This window comes from Lagenorhynchus albirostris, chromosome 1, assembly GCF_949774975.1.
Source record: "Lagenorhynchus albirostris chromosome 1, mLagAlb1.1, whole genome shotgun sequence".
Taxonomy (NCBI): Eukaryota; Metazoa; Chordata; class Mammalia; order Artiodactyla; family Delphinidae; genus Lagenorhynchus; species Lagenorhynchus albirostris.
The window spans coordinates 110,902,226-110,917,557 of record NC_083095.1 but is presented as its reverse complement, the minus strand read 5'-3'; the positions used below and the strand labels follow the sequence as shown (position 1 = coordinate 110,917,557).

At 40.1% G+C, this 15,332-nt stretch overlaps 1 protein-coding gene across 4 annotated transcripts in view; it reads right to left on the bottom strand.

Moving 5' to 3' along the window:
* The window catches only part of TMOD3 (tropomodulin 3), an 84,420-nt gene that overhangs the window by 55,539 nt on the left and 13,549 nt on the right, over nucleotides 1–15,332 (bottom strand). The window contains exons 1-2 of one of the 4 annotated variants that reach the window (XM_060150087.1): nucleotides 9,730–9,828; nucleotides 9,042–9,136 (exon numbers count right to left, since the gene is read on the bottom strand). The exons of 2 other annotated variants lie outside the window; for them this stretch is intronic. The gene's annotated coding sequence lies outside the window, so the exon portion shown is untranslated. Of the gene's footprint in view, nucleotides 1–9,041; nucleotides 9,137–9,729; nucleotides 9,829–15,332 lie in introns of those variants that run through there. One more of the 4 variants, XM_060150077.1, reaches the window with a different exon arrangement.

The window sequence follows — 15,332 nt, the reverse complement described above, 5'->3', positions numbered from 1 at the left end:
GGGAGTGCCCCCAGGAGTTAAGTTCTTTGGACAGCTTCTCTTTCTATATTCACTCCCTAGGTGATTTCATACATTGACAACTCTTGGATTTATATCTCCAATTTGGACCTCTCTCCCCAACTCCAGACTTAAAAATAACTACCTATGTAACATCTCTACTTGGACGGCTAACAGGTATCTCAAATGTGAATGAACAAAACAGACTCTTAATTTTCTCCCCCAGACCTGCTCTTGCCATGTTTTTATCATTTAATAAACAGCAATTCCATTCTTTACGTTGCTCAGTCCACAGATTTTGGAGTTAACTTTGACTTCTCTCACACTCCGCATCTGATCCATCAAACATTTGGCTCTATCTTTAAAACATCATGGACTTACCATATCCACTGCTTCCACTCTGGTGCAAGTCATCAACGTATCATTCCTGGACCACTGCAATCTCCTCCTAACTGGGGCTCCTCCTCCCACTCTAATGCCCATATAGTCTATAGTCTATTTTCTGCAAAGGTACCAGAGCTATCTTATTCTTTTTAACTGAAGTTTTTATTGAGATAGTTATAGATTCATATGCAGCTGTAAGAAACCACACAGAGGGGTCCCCTGAACACGTTGTCCAGCTCCCCGTGATGGCAACATTTTCCAAAATTATAGCACATCACAATGAGCATACTGACATTGATATAGTCCACTGATCTTATTCTGATTTCTCCAGTTTTACTTGTACTCATATTTGTGTATATGTGTGTATTGTTGTTCCATACAATTTTATCACCTTTTAGGTTTGTGTATCCACCACTACAGTCGAGATACTGAACAGTTTCAACATCACAAAGATTCCCCATGTTGTCCTTTTATAACCACACCCATCTCCTTCTCTAACCCCTGGCAAACAACTTATCTGCCCTCCATTTCTAAAATTAAGTCATTAAAAAAATGCTATATACATAGGATCATACAATATGTAACCTTAGGGATCATTAAGCATAAATTCCTAAAGATTCGTCCAAGTTGCTGTGTATCGATAGTTCACTTTTAAAATTGTATTCCATGGTATGTATTTTCTGCAGTTTAACCATTCAGATGTTGAAAGACAGTTCCTGACTACTACAAATAAAATGTCTATTTGTGTACAGGTTCTTGTGTGAACTGACCAGATTCCATTACTTCTGCTACTCACAATCTTCTAATGGCATCTCATCTCAATCAGAATAAAAGCCAAATGGCTTTACAATGGTCCACAAGGCCGTACACAATCCCCACCACCCCACTAAGCCTCAAATCATCTCCAACCATTCTCCACTTTGCTCACAGCACTTCAGCAACACTGATCTTCTTGCTCTTCCTCCAACAAACCAGGCATACTCCTGCCTGAGGGCTTTTGCACTTGATGTTCCTTCTACCTGGACAACTCTTCCCTGAAACAGCTAAATGACCTGTTCCCTCACTTCTTTAAGATCTCTGCTTAAATATCAATTGCTTAGAGAGGACTTCCCTGTCCACTATATACAAAATATCAACTCCCACAGGCCCCTCCAGTACTGCACTAGGCAATCTCTATTTTCTTACCCTGTGTTTCCCTCTATATTATTATCTGACATGCTATATATTTATTGATTCATCATCTATATCTTGTCACTAAAATCTAAACTATATTCAGTCAGAGACTCTATTTTGTTCACTACTACATCCTCAACAGAGAATAGATCACGGCACATGCCAAGTACTAAAAAACAGCAGATATATCTAATTTCAAGGCTAAGTGTAAACTTATTAAAGTCACTTAAGTTAACCTGTAGTCATTCAAGATTATTGAAACACTAACCTCTTACCTTTATATGACAGTAGCTTTGTTTATGATGTTTCTTCCTAGATCAGATCTAAGTTAAGAAGTTGTTTAAGAACTAAATCGAGGCTTATCTATTAAGAAGTAAATAAATTAAGCTAAGAATAGGAAAGTTAACACTCGACTGAGCTGCCTAACTCTGTATTTTTAAGTTTCTCATATTAAATTGCTGAGATGGCCTGGCTTTTTTTTTCTTCATAACTTGTCTTTTTAAAAATAAAAATACATATACCTACCAGCATGGCTAAAATGAAAAAGAATGACAATACCAAGTGTAGACAAGGATGTGGAGCAACTGATGCTCATAATTTGCTAATGGAGTGCAAACTGATTCAACCACTTGGGAAAAGTATTTGGTAGTATCTACTAAAACTAAACATACTCATACCACAATGGTGTAGCAATTTCATGCCTAGCTATCTACCCAAGAGAAATAGTGTTTGTGTTAATAAAATAAGATGTACAAAAATGCTCACTGCAGCTTTACTCATAATATCTTCAAACTAATAGAAAATGAGCCAAATGTCCACTATCAGGAGAATACACAAATGAACTGTGGTACAGTGATAAAAGACAATTCTACATTAAAGAGCAACTATGATTATGTGCAAAAACATGAATGAATCTCACATGTATTATGTTGCAGCCAAAAAAAATAAAATAAAATAATAAAATAAACACGCAAAAAATACTTATAAAATAAGTTATCTCTACCTGGAGATTTTAACATTTAAAGCATCTAAATGTTGTCCCATTTAATGTCGGCCTTTAGTTTCATCTCTGCTGGTCTGAGGAACATTCTCTTTGATGGAGAAGGCTGAAGTAAAGAAAGTAATCTATTTATTTCTGGCATTGCTAAAGCACAGGCTGAGTATGAATATCTGTCTGGGATATTGTGCAGCAGATTCCTCAACTGCAAGGGAGTTTAAGAGTCTCATAAGGTCATTTCCTTCTTATGAGCTTATGATTCTAATTAGTGATAACACTAATTATAACCAAAAAATGTACTTAGTGCTCACTGCGTCCAAAGCACTATGCACACAGTATTTACCTTCTAAAAACTAAAAACCATTTTATTTTAGTTGTATATTATGTATATTACTTTTGTAGTAAATAAGACATTTTTAAAGGAAATAAGTTGGATGCTAAATCTATCCTTCTGTTCTGTTCAATGCCTCTTCTATACAATGAAGTGTAAAAGGCAGTGCATTAAGTAATGATTTTTGCGGAGTTCTTAGGATGCTACGGTTGACCCAGATGTGGGCACATCTGAGTGAGGTAGGTGCTCAGCACACAGAAGTTTGAGAAACTGGTGGTTGATTATTCTGTGTAAAAGAAACTTACCAACCTTCACTAAGTATGAGATTAGCTAAGCAGCCCCGTCTTTCCTGTCACTGCAACTGATGCCGTCTCGATTTTTTAAAAATGAGATCTGTAGATCCCAAAAGCACAAGGAAAGAAAATAAAGTCTGAAGTCTGAGGGCAGTCTGGAAAAACTTGTTAGGGACAGAACAGAGAAGAGATTTAATTGGAAGCAGGTTACTGAGGGCAACCTTAAAGTAGAAAGCAGCAAGGTCATTTCTGTGACTATTAAGAGAAATACTTCATAGGTTACTCATAGCACTTCAAAAACAATCTTTCAACAAGACTCTACCGAGAGACTTTGTGGCTCCTATGTGAGTACCCCCATTTCCTTTTCTGGCTCAAAGCAGCCAAACCAGCTCCCAGTCGTAGCCCACCTCCTCTCTATTTATTCTTTGTGGAGTTGCAGCAACAGAGGTACAAGGCAAGGTCAGAGAGGAACCCACTCTGTGCTGGGGTGAATGCCACACCAGCCACAACAGCCACACCCTTAACACACCCGTTTCTCAGTACCAAATGTTTTCCAGCCTTCTTTTTGGTTTGTTTGTTTAATAGATTGGGCAGAGGAGGAAATGCTCAAGCTTTTTTAAAAGTTATTGCAAACTCAAAAAAATCTTAAAATAGGAATGACATCATAAACAAGTCTCTCACGATAATCAGGTTACAGAGCTCTTTATCTCTGATGGTTAACCTAAAAGATTCTTCTACCAGTTATACTGTGGACAAAATCAAATATGACATGAGGTGGCTTGAGGGAAAAACTTATCAGTGCTCAGCCATCAATCAAAATGCTGAATCCATTCCAAGTATATAATGGAGAGACTGAGGGTTTTCTTTCTCCTTCTCTACCAAGGGAAGTATCGCTATGACTCATTCTTCCTCTTGCAAGAATTTTCTTAATATACTGAGTTAGTAAAACTACATACAAAATCCTAAAATAAACTAGGCTAGATCTTAAAGAAATCATACTGAGATCAAGTTGAGTTTTATGCAGTGAACAAACGGTGAACGGCAACATCTTGCCTCAGTTTCACCCTTATGAATTTCCTGGGCTTCAGACCAGAATTTTTCCTTCATTCTGAAAAATTCTTTTCAACCTTACCAATTTCCCCATCTTCAGATCAATATGTATTTGTATATATTTATTAAGTGCCTATTACATTTAACGTGCTGTCCTGGGGAAAGGAGACATTGGGCTGGAGCAGGGTAGGGCATAGGGAGAGGAAAGGGACCACGGGAAGGAGAGGAAAAGAATTTGAGAAAATTGTACAGATTGTTGTTCTCTCTCCCAACTTTATAAGTGTTTCTCAAACTGGAATTTAAACGATTATAAGAATCAAAGACATGGCAAAAATAGGGCACAGAGATTGTAATATTCAACTGTAGATGTAATGTTAAATGCAGATTCAATCTCAACACTTTAAAGTTTTCTTTGGATACACTGTTGTGCTGTCTCAATATGCAAAACTGGTGATCAGCAAAGCTGGGCATATAGTGAAAGTAAATCTGATTCTCCCTCACACCTTCTCTTGCCACCTTCCATCATAAGACTACAGCCCAGGTGGCACACTGAAAAGAACCCTTCACTGGCATGTCTCTTCTCTTCTCCACTCCCTTTTTACGTCCATGGGTATGCAGAACCCTATCCTCTAGAAATGCTGTGTATCAATAATTGTGCCACAAAAAAAGGATTAAGAAGTACATCACTGTTCAACTGAAAATGTGTTTAAATAGAAAAATATACCTCCAAATGAGGAAACGATCCCGGGCGAAATCAACTATTCTCAACAAAATGTGACTTGATGAAGATGTACATAACTGTCACTGGCAATACTTGCAGACCTGCTGGTTAACAGTTAATAAGGCAAAATATTTTGTGTGGGGCTTCCCTGGTGGCGCAGTGGTTGGGAGTCCGCCTGCCAATGCAGGGGACATGGGTTCGTGCCCCGGTCTGGGAGGATCCCACGTGCCACGGAGCGGCTGGGCCCGTGAGCCATGGCCGCTGAGCCTGCGCGTCCAGAGCCTGTGCTCTGCAACGGGAGAGGCCACAGCAGTGAGAGGCCTGCGTACCACAAAAAAATATATATATATATTTCGTATGAAAGTTGTCCCAGCATTCTAGAGTCTTAAAAAAAGTTAAGGTTTTGGTAATACATGGGACAAAGTGCTCTAAGGAATTACCAGAACTATTCTAAACCACCAAAATAAGCCCATAAGATGTAGAAGATGTCAGAGAAAATATATATTTTTTAATATGAAGTTTTCCCAAATCAATGATCATAAAATAAATACTAACATACATACAGAATACAGCTACTATTGTTATTTGTCTTGTGTATTGTGTTACCTGTATTCGTAATTGCAAAATAATGCATGATCTTGGCCAAAATGTCAAATAGTACCGTTGATAAATGTTGAAAGTAAAATGTTATTAAAGGACCTCCCTACCCTGTCTCACTCTGCTAGTGTTTTAATCCTTCTACACCAGATTTTGGTTTGAACCAACAATCTCACTCTAATAAATTCACTCTTTCTCATAAAATTCTGCTTTTCCTCCCTTTTTGGGTGGGTGGGTCTGGTTGGATAGTAATGAGGATAAGTTTTAAAAGTTTAATGGGAAAACTTTCAGTCTTAAAAATAAGTGAGGACTTCCCTGGTGGCACACTGGTTAAGAATCTGCCTGCTGGGGCTTCCCTGAAGTCGCAGTGATTGGGAGTCTGCCTGCCAATGCAGGGGACGCGGGTTCGAGCCCTGGTCTGGGAGGATCCCACATGCCATGGAGCAGCTGGGCCCGTGTGTCACAACTGCTAAGCCTGCACTCTGGAACCCATGAGCCACAACTACTGAGCCCGTGTGCCACAACTACTGAAGCCTGTGTGCCTAGAGCCCATGCTCTGCAACAAGGAAGGCCACCCACAATGAGAAGCCCGCCCACCACAGCAAAGATTAGCCCCCGCTTGCCGCAACTGGAGAGGGCCCGTGCGCAGCAATGAGGACCCAACGCAGCCAAAAACAAATAAATAAATAAATTTATATTAAAAAAAAAATAAGTGAAAAGAAAGTTCTCAGTTTTAGCTAGACTATGTAACTCAAGGCCCCTTTCTTTCCTAGAAAAAGGAAAAGCCTATTTTTAAACTGCCAGATGAATACTTCTGAGTCTTTCCTGAAGATACAACAAACTGTGACAAGTTGATATACTTAATATAATTCAATTATGACTCGCAGAGGAAAAACAAACCAAAAAATCCAGAAAGAAATCCATAATTCTTAGGGAGAAAAAAGGCCTAGCACTTAGCTCCTAGCATTGGGGGTCAGTAGATCCATGGACTCAAGGGCTCTGTGACTTTGAGCAAGTTACTTCACTCCTCAGTTTTCTGGGTTAGATGAGGAATAACCAAGATATGTCCTAGTTCTGACAGTAGACTTCTCCAGGTCCAGACACGGGAAATAAAACAGCCTTTTCCCCAGTCAGGGTAAATTCTGCCTCAGTCTTTAGGCAGCCACTATCAACAGATGAGAAGTGGCAAAGGGATGAAGCCTATTCACTTCATTCCCAGGCTCAATGTCCTCAGGTCTCTTGTAGCTCTAATGTCTATGATCTTAAGGAAACACTAACTCAAACTTGCCAACATGAACAATGTATAAGTAGAAAGGAAAAATATGAGAGCTGAATTATGCTAGGTAAACACAAAAACAATAACGTGACATACTTTAGGAAAGTGACTTGAAAAACCAGAACAGATTAAACAATGAAAAAAAGTAAATAATGGGCTTCCCTGGTGGCGCAGTGGCTGAGAGTCCGCCTGCCGATGCAGAGGATGCGGGTTCGTGTCCCGGTCCAGGAAGATCCCACATGCCACGGAGCGGCTGGGCCCGTGAGCCATGGCCGCTGAGCCTGCGCGTCCGGAGGCTGTGCTCCGCAACGGGAGAGGCCACAACAGTGAGAGGCCCGCGCAACGCAAAAAAAAAAAAAGTAAATAATGAAGTCAAACATGGGCCTATGTTGTTATGTACTAGATAAAAAGAAGTTAAAGTGGAATGACCATATTAATAAATGCTTTCTTGAAAGTTGCCAAATAAAGCAAATTTCTACAGATCATTTCCTATTTTCCCATAATAAAATTAGAACTGTTTCTATGAAAACATGAATTCCCAATACATCATAAATCATAAGAACGAATGCAAAAGAATTTTAATCACAAAATTAAATATAAATTTTAGTAATACAGTAAAACTACTGAAGTATAAAGCAGCACAGGCACTTCTGTCTTGTTCTTTATTTCATTTTCTTTTTTTAAAATAAATTTAAAAGTATCTAATTACTGTCTCTATTTTAATTAAATATTAAATCCAAGACAATCAAGAGTAGGACAGTACTGGAGGATATTAGGAAAAAGACTTTAGAACAAGGAAAATAGATTGGAAAAATAGATTTGGAATTTAGGAAAGAGACCTTTGGGAAACAAGCTTCATAAAGGCTTTAGTTTCAGATGGTGATATTCTAAGAAATTTTAGAGGAGTCACTCAACCCCATTAATTCACCCATGTCCATTCCTCAAATCTGGCCCACTTTTCTCTATACCACAAGAAACACTAACGGTTGACAAATGACCCCTATGGTCCTTCCAAATCTAAAAGTCTAAGATCACTCAACTTTTAAAAATAAGTGCCTTGGGAATAACTCTGGAAAGATCCACAAGAACCAGAGACAAACTAGAGAGCTAAAGATACAGGGAGAGTGTTCACCAGATATCCAGTAGTCACTTTTGAGCTTTGTATCATGCGCATTTATTTTATTTTTAATTTAAATAGTAACTCAATCATTTGTTGCATTTTGTTGCTGTGTATGAAAAAACAGTAACAAGTATTGCCTCTGACCTTATGCATGCCACCCCCAGGTAATAGCAAAAAGTGCTTTGGTGGAAAAGCAAAACAAGGAAAAGCATCAGCCATTAGAGAGTCCTATTAAAAGAATTTCAGAACATTAATTAAGGGGAAAAAAGACTAACAATCTATGAGAGCAATAGTAAGAATCATTTAAAGAGAAATATATATATTCTCCAAAGCTCCACAGCTTGGGCCCAAAGGTCCTATATAACTGAGACTCTGAAACTGGGATGGGGCCAGTTTTGGGGTGTTTTATTCCTTTTCCCTAAGGAAACATAAAGAGAAATAACTTTTCTGAAGTTCTGTGCAGGCCTTCAAAGCCTTCAGTTTTTGGACCCTGCCCCTTCCCAGGAACAGTTCCAGTACCTAGGGAAATTTCTGGAGTCGCATAAAGAAAGGAAGTAAAAAACAATGCTTTACCAAGCCCTTCCTCCTAGGGGCAAGCAAACTCCTTGCCTGACTGAGCTCTTGCCTTCCTGCTCTAACGATCTTGATCACAGTCACCTGACTATGCTTCCTGAAACACTGCTTTTACATTTCATTCCTTTGCTAAGAATTTTTTTCTTATTTGTTAGGTGCTTGTATTTTGACAGTTTCTCCTGTGATTTTGATAAAACTCCACTTTTCCACTTTCACTACGAATTACTAGGAATCCTCAGCTCTAATCAGCCTGGTTTCCTCAGGGTCTCACAAATATCCTAAGTTCACTTTTACCTTTTTGCCTCATTTGTTTCCCAATATGGTCTGCACTTCTCTTCAACAATCCTCCCTACCCCAACCCCAAATTTCACTTCTCCATCCTATCCAAACTTGCATACCCTTCAAAGACTAGCTCAAGTCCATCTTCTCCAAAGCCTTTCTTAGCTCCTCCAACCCTACTTGGCCTCTTTTCCACTCCGCAGGTCAACAACACTCAGGATGCACCACACCATTTAGCCCCAATACTTGCCATTGATTCAGGTGTCTGATGCCCCGCCTGCTATGAATGCATGCCCCCCAGTGGACCATGCCCCACTCCTACACGGTGAAGTATTTCATATACACCTTTGGAGAAAAAGCACACTTGTGACTTTTAGGGATACCACTCGTTCTACCCTAATCAATTTCAGGGGACTAGGGGCATACCAAGTTTGCTATAGCAATTATTGAATTAATTTTCAGAGTAACATGGAGAAGCAGTTATGTTTGGAGAGGCACATGCCTAAATTTACATAATGTCTTTACGTCTCAAGGGGGAAGTGGGGAATACAGAACCAATCAGAGAGATTTGGAAGGCCCTGGAGTATAATTCTCATCAGGTGGAGAATACCTAAGATGAGAGAATGAGTTCCCTCAGTTAATGCCCAAAAGGAGCCATTCTTCAACAAAATGGTAGTGTCCCACCACTTTGACTCAGTGTCCCAACTATAGAGAACCTCACTGTTAATGAAGTACTATGATATCCAGAGTGAATAACAGAAGCAATAACCAACAGATGGGGTATGTGTATGTAACCACATGGCAGCCAGGAGCAAGACCACACAACCCACCATAAATGACCTTGGGAACAAAAACATGACTATCCTTTTATAGACTAAAGACAGCACTGAAGTTTGTTTTTTTTTTTTTTTTTTTTTTGCGATACGCAGGCCTCTCACCGTCGCGGCCTCTCCCGTTGCGGAGCACAGGCTCCGGACGCACAGGCTCAGCGGCCATGGCTCACGGGCCCAGCCGCTCCGCGGCATGTGGGATCTTCCCGGACCGGGGCACGAACCCGTGTCCCCTATATCGGCAGGCGGACTCTCAACCACTGCACCACCAGGGAAGCCCGCTGAAGAGTTTTTGATAGGAAAATGTTATTTGCTATTACTGAATTGTACACTTAAAAAGGATGACTTTTATGATATGTAAATTATGCCTCGGTAAAATTGTTCAAAAACTTTTTTTGGTGACTTGAGCTGGAGTACTTGCATGTGGTGAAGCATCTGACAGTGCAGTAAGGAGAGGATATCACAGGTTTTTACTGGAATTTCAAGACAGAAGGCAAAACCTCTGGTGCCAAATTTTTTATCATATTAAGATAGGAGAGTTCCCTATAAATAATAAAAATTACCAAAATATAGCCTTTGAGAAATACATATACACACACAATAAAAACCAAACTATATAAAACTAGTGAAATAATAACCATACAGCTAATGTGGATAGTTTCTGAGAAGGGAGAAATGGAAGGGGGTGGGGCTAGAAAGAAAAACAAATTCATATTTAAGATGGAGATAGCTGAAAAAAGCAGAACTGATGAAAGAAAGGAAGTCTCAGAAGTCACTGTTATTGGCCAAGAAGCTTGGTTTATTGCCCCCAGTGTCATAAGGTCTGCCTTGGCATAGGTTCTTTTGAAAAGGGCTAAGGGACATTTTTCCTTTAATAGCAAACAAGGAAAATCAAGAAAGCCACCTAGAAAGAAGTAAAGGCAACTTAATTTAAAGCAGAGAAGGAGAGGAGGTTACTGAGAGCTTAGTACAAGGGCCCAAAACAGAAGTTTAGGGTAATGCTCAAATTAACACTTATGACACCAACTGTAAACTAATATTTTTAAGTGATAGAATAAAAGTGTCTACATCTTTCTTACATCTTAGAAACAAGTTTCTTTCATTTACCTGAGTTTCTCGGATTAACAAAGAGGCCATATGCCATATTCCAACATAATGAAGAGAAAAATAAAGGTATCAATTTTTATTTGCATACCTATTATTTGCCAGGTATTTACTTTACCAAATACATCTCCTCATAATAACTCTGCAAAATATTGCTATCCCCATTTCATAAATGATGAAACTAAGGCTCAGAATAAAGAGACTGCTCAAGGATATATAACTTCTTTCTCAACAGTAGATGTGAGATTTGAACCTGACCCTAAAATCCATGCTTTTTATACTATATCATACTGCCTCTATAAAATACTTAGTTTCTACCATGCTTTTACTTTTGTTACTACACACCACACATTAACAGAAACAAGTTACTGATATGACAGTAATTGGTAATTAAGAAGCCGCAGCTGGAGGCAAAAGCAAAGGAAAAACTATAAAGTAAAGCACTAAAGTGTGGGACAATTTAATGTAATTACCAATAGTCCATGAACAGCAACAACCTCCGAAGGCAATTCAGTAGCACAGAATAATACACCTGATGCATGCAATGAATTCAAAATTCTATATCCTCCAAATCATCTTGCTTAAATTAAGTTTGAAGAACTTCATTTAAGAAGACCAGGAAAAGTTTTATAATGCATTTTACCAAAAATGACATTCAAAATAGATTTTTTAAAAGGATCTCAACCTTCTTACAGATATTTCACTTTGTAATCTTAGGCAAGACAGTAAACTACATTTTGTCTCTCTGTTTTTAAAATGAGAATAATAATAGTACCTATCTCATGGGGCTGATACATTAATTCATTAAATGAATACATATAAATCAATTAGAACAGTTTTGACACAGAGCAAGGGTTCAATAAATTTTAGCCAATGAAGTCATTATCTTCAAAATTCATTTTTAAGGAATACTTCATTATTTCATACTAGGTAAATGAGATATTACCATACTGAGATCCATATAATCCGGACAATTAATTGCAAAGACTGGTTGAGAGCAATGAAGACTAAAAAAGGGAATATAAAAAAATGAGAGACAATGAGTGTACAAAGAAAGCAACAGAAGAAGAGAGGTGTTAAGTCACCACTTTGCCTACACTTCTATCCACATTTATCTCATCATAATCAGTTGCTTAATACATATCTTCTTCATAGACTGTGAGCCCTTTAAGGGCAGGAACTTATTTTTTTTTATTTTATTTTTTTTAGTATTTATTTATTTGGTTGCACCAGGTCTTAGTTGAGGCAGGCGGGCTCCTTAGTTGCAGCTCATGGGCTCCTTAGTTGTGGCATGCGAACTCTTCGTTGTGGCATGCATGTGGGATCTAGCTCCCTGACCAGGGATCAAACCCAGGAACCCTGCATTGGGAGCATGGAGTCTTATCCACTGTGCCACCAGGGAAGTCCCCAGGCACTTATTTTTATATTATCAGCCCAACATAGTACCTGCAACATAGCAGATACTAAGTATATAACAAAATAATAAGGGGGTGGGACTCAATAAGATTTGAGATCAATGATGGGAGTACCTGATTTTACCATATCCTAATAAGACTGGGGGGCAGAGTCTGTAAAGACTTATCACTTTTTATTTAGTTGATTATCAATATTCTTTTTTTTTTTTTTTTGCAGTACGCGGTCCTCTCACTGTTGTGGCCTCTCCCGTTGCGGAGCACAGGCTCTGGATGCGCAGGCTCAGCGGCCATGGCTCACAGGCCCAGCCGCTCCGCGGCATGTGGGATCTTCCCAGACTGGGGCACGAACCCATGTCCCCTGCATCGGCAGGCGGACTCTCAACCACCGCGCCACCAGGGAAGCCCTGATTATCAATATTCTACTCCTCTATTCTTTCTGAACTAGAAAATAAATTTCAAAAATGTTTAAAAAAAGTTAATTTGCTCTAAAATTAGAAATTTTTCAAATGATGATAAAACAAATTTTGGTAATATTTTTGATATTAAAAATATCTCTGGGGGCTTCCCTGGTGGTGCAGTGGTTGAGAGTCCGCCTGCCGATGCAGGGGACACGGGTTCGTGCCTCGGTCTGGGAAGGTCCCACATGCCGTGGAGCGGCTGGGCCCATGAGCCATGGCCGCTGGGCCTGCACGTCTGGAGCCTGTTGCTCTGCAACGGGAGAGGCCACAACAGTGAGAGGCCCGCGTACCGAAAAAAAAAAAAAATCTCTGGGACTTCCCTGGTGGCCCAGTGGTTAAGAATCTGCCTGCCAATGCAGGGGACAACGGTTCAATCCCTGGTCCGGGAAGATCCCACTTGCCGCAGAACAACTAAGCCTGTGCGCCACAACTACTGAACCCGCGCACCACAGGTACTGAAGCCTGCATGCCTAAAGCCCAGGTTCCGCAACAAGAGAAGCCACCGCAATGAGAAGCCCATGCACCACAACGAAGAGTAGCCCCCGCTCGCCGCAACTAAAGAAAGCCCACATGTAGCAACAAAGACCCAATGCAGCCTAAATAAATAAATAAATAAATTTAAAAAATATTTCTCTGATTAGCCTGTTATGCCCAAAAGGTAATCCAAATGGTCAGGGAGTCACAGCAATAAACAAGTACTAAAGAGGCACACCCACGTTTTAGCTGTTAATCTGCCAGATGCAGTGCAGATACAAAAACAATGACATGGTCACTTCCCTCTCACCTCTGGTACTAAAGTAAGCATGTTTGGGGATGACCAACCCTAAACCGCTTTCTCTGGGACCCTTACCCCAGGCCCTGTGAAGTATACAACCATAACAGTGCCCCTCCCTCACAGATATTCGGTACAGGCAGTACCCCTAGCCCAAGCAAGATACATCAAATCCAGTTCTTCCCCAGGAATCTGGAAAGCTGAGAAACAAAACCTAAGCCGAGAGATCATATATCATCCAGTCTGGAGGCAGCATCAGAGCAAGATAAAGTCACATTGAAGCTGAAGCTAAGGTGAAAGCAGAAGAGAGAAAGAAAGCAAGAGAGAGTAGAGAAAGCCAGTCTATAAAGGAGAGAATGGAGCAGCGCTGGGGCATTTGCCTCAGGTGCAAGATTTAACAGGATGCCAAGAAACTCAGTAATCAAGATAGGTAATAGTGTTATGCACAGTATTTAAAAAAATCCAAATTACTGTTCTGGAATGAAGCAGAGGCACAGAAAGAAGCCAAAGACAGTCCATGCAAAACTGCAGGCAGAGGGAGAAAGGACAGGGACTTTCCAAGTGCCTGCTCTGGGTTCCAGCTGTAGTTCATTTTAAGGAGCACAGCTGCCTTAACAGGGTAAAAACCCACTACAACTCCCAGCCCTGCTGCCATATCTTCTAGTAGCCTAGCTTAAATGGGTGGTGTTCCCTGAGACCTAAGAACCTTGATTAATAAACTCTATTTGGGAAAATGAGACATGCACATAAAGCTTTTTTTTTTTCCTTTTTAAATCAAGGCAATACATATTTAACTGACAAATGAATGGGACTGGCAACTAGTGATACAGAAGTTCAGAGATCGCTATGGGTGGTCAGGGAAGGATAGATTTAACTAGAGAGAAGTGGGGAGGAGCAATATCTAAGCAAAGACATCAAAGGACATGCTAAAAAGGGGTGGAAGGAGGATGGGAAGGGAGCCAGGGAAAAGAGGAAGAAAAGTCAAGTAAAGGGGAAGGCATGACCTTCACACACCCTGGATCATAGCCAAAGAAGTAAATACAGTTCCCCGCTCTTCTGCCTCCAGCCCTCAGACTACACTGTTCGTTACACGTGAAATATCCTTTTCTACCATTTTTCATGTTCAAATCCTTTCACATCTTTCAGGGACCAGTTAGAACATTTCTTTGAAGAGGCTCCCCTGGTATCCCATTCAAAAGGAGTTATAAGCCAGAATTCCTATCTGGCAGTGGGAAAAGATAGAAAAGAGAATATGTCAGATGGGAAGGCTAAGAAGCTGAATGCAGTGACAAGGGCTGTCCTGTGGTGGGGAGCAAACTATATCCAGCAGTTCACTTGCGATGTCGTCTGATATCTTAGGAGAGTACGAAGTGAGATCATTTGACGAGGAGTAATGGGGGCTCCAGAAAAGTGGCAAAGAAAAAGCAGCTGTAGAGGGTGTGCTGACAGCTGACAGAAGGGCCGAGCTGCACAGAAGGCTTTGCAGAGATAAAAATGTGCAAATCTGTCGCGGTCCATTTCTGTGTATGGTTCTGTGATTTTCTCTAAGAAACTGTAGATCTTTGGGACAAAGGAGTGGAAAAAAAGTGGGGGGCTGACTTTTAAATAATCATTTATTGATATTTCCCAATCAAATTAAACTTTCTTCCCCATCTCCCCACCCCTCTAATCCCACCCTCAAGCCAAGCAAGCATCCCAGTGGCCATTAAAGACAAAAGAAAGAAAAAAAAGGAACAATTCTTTAAGAATACTAACTTGGGTTAATAATCGCCCACCACAAACAAAAATAAATCCTGGGGTTATATCAAATCTTGCCACGCTTGCTCCAGGGTAAGGGTTGCCTGAAGATGTCAGACTTATAACGTATACGTTTGTATACATTACAGTGTATCCTCTTTTCACTGGTATGCATATCAAGGAAATATTCCTTAACAACTCCTCATTAAAATGATAACACCACAC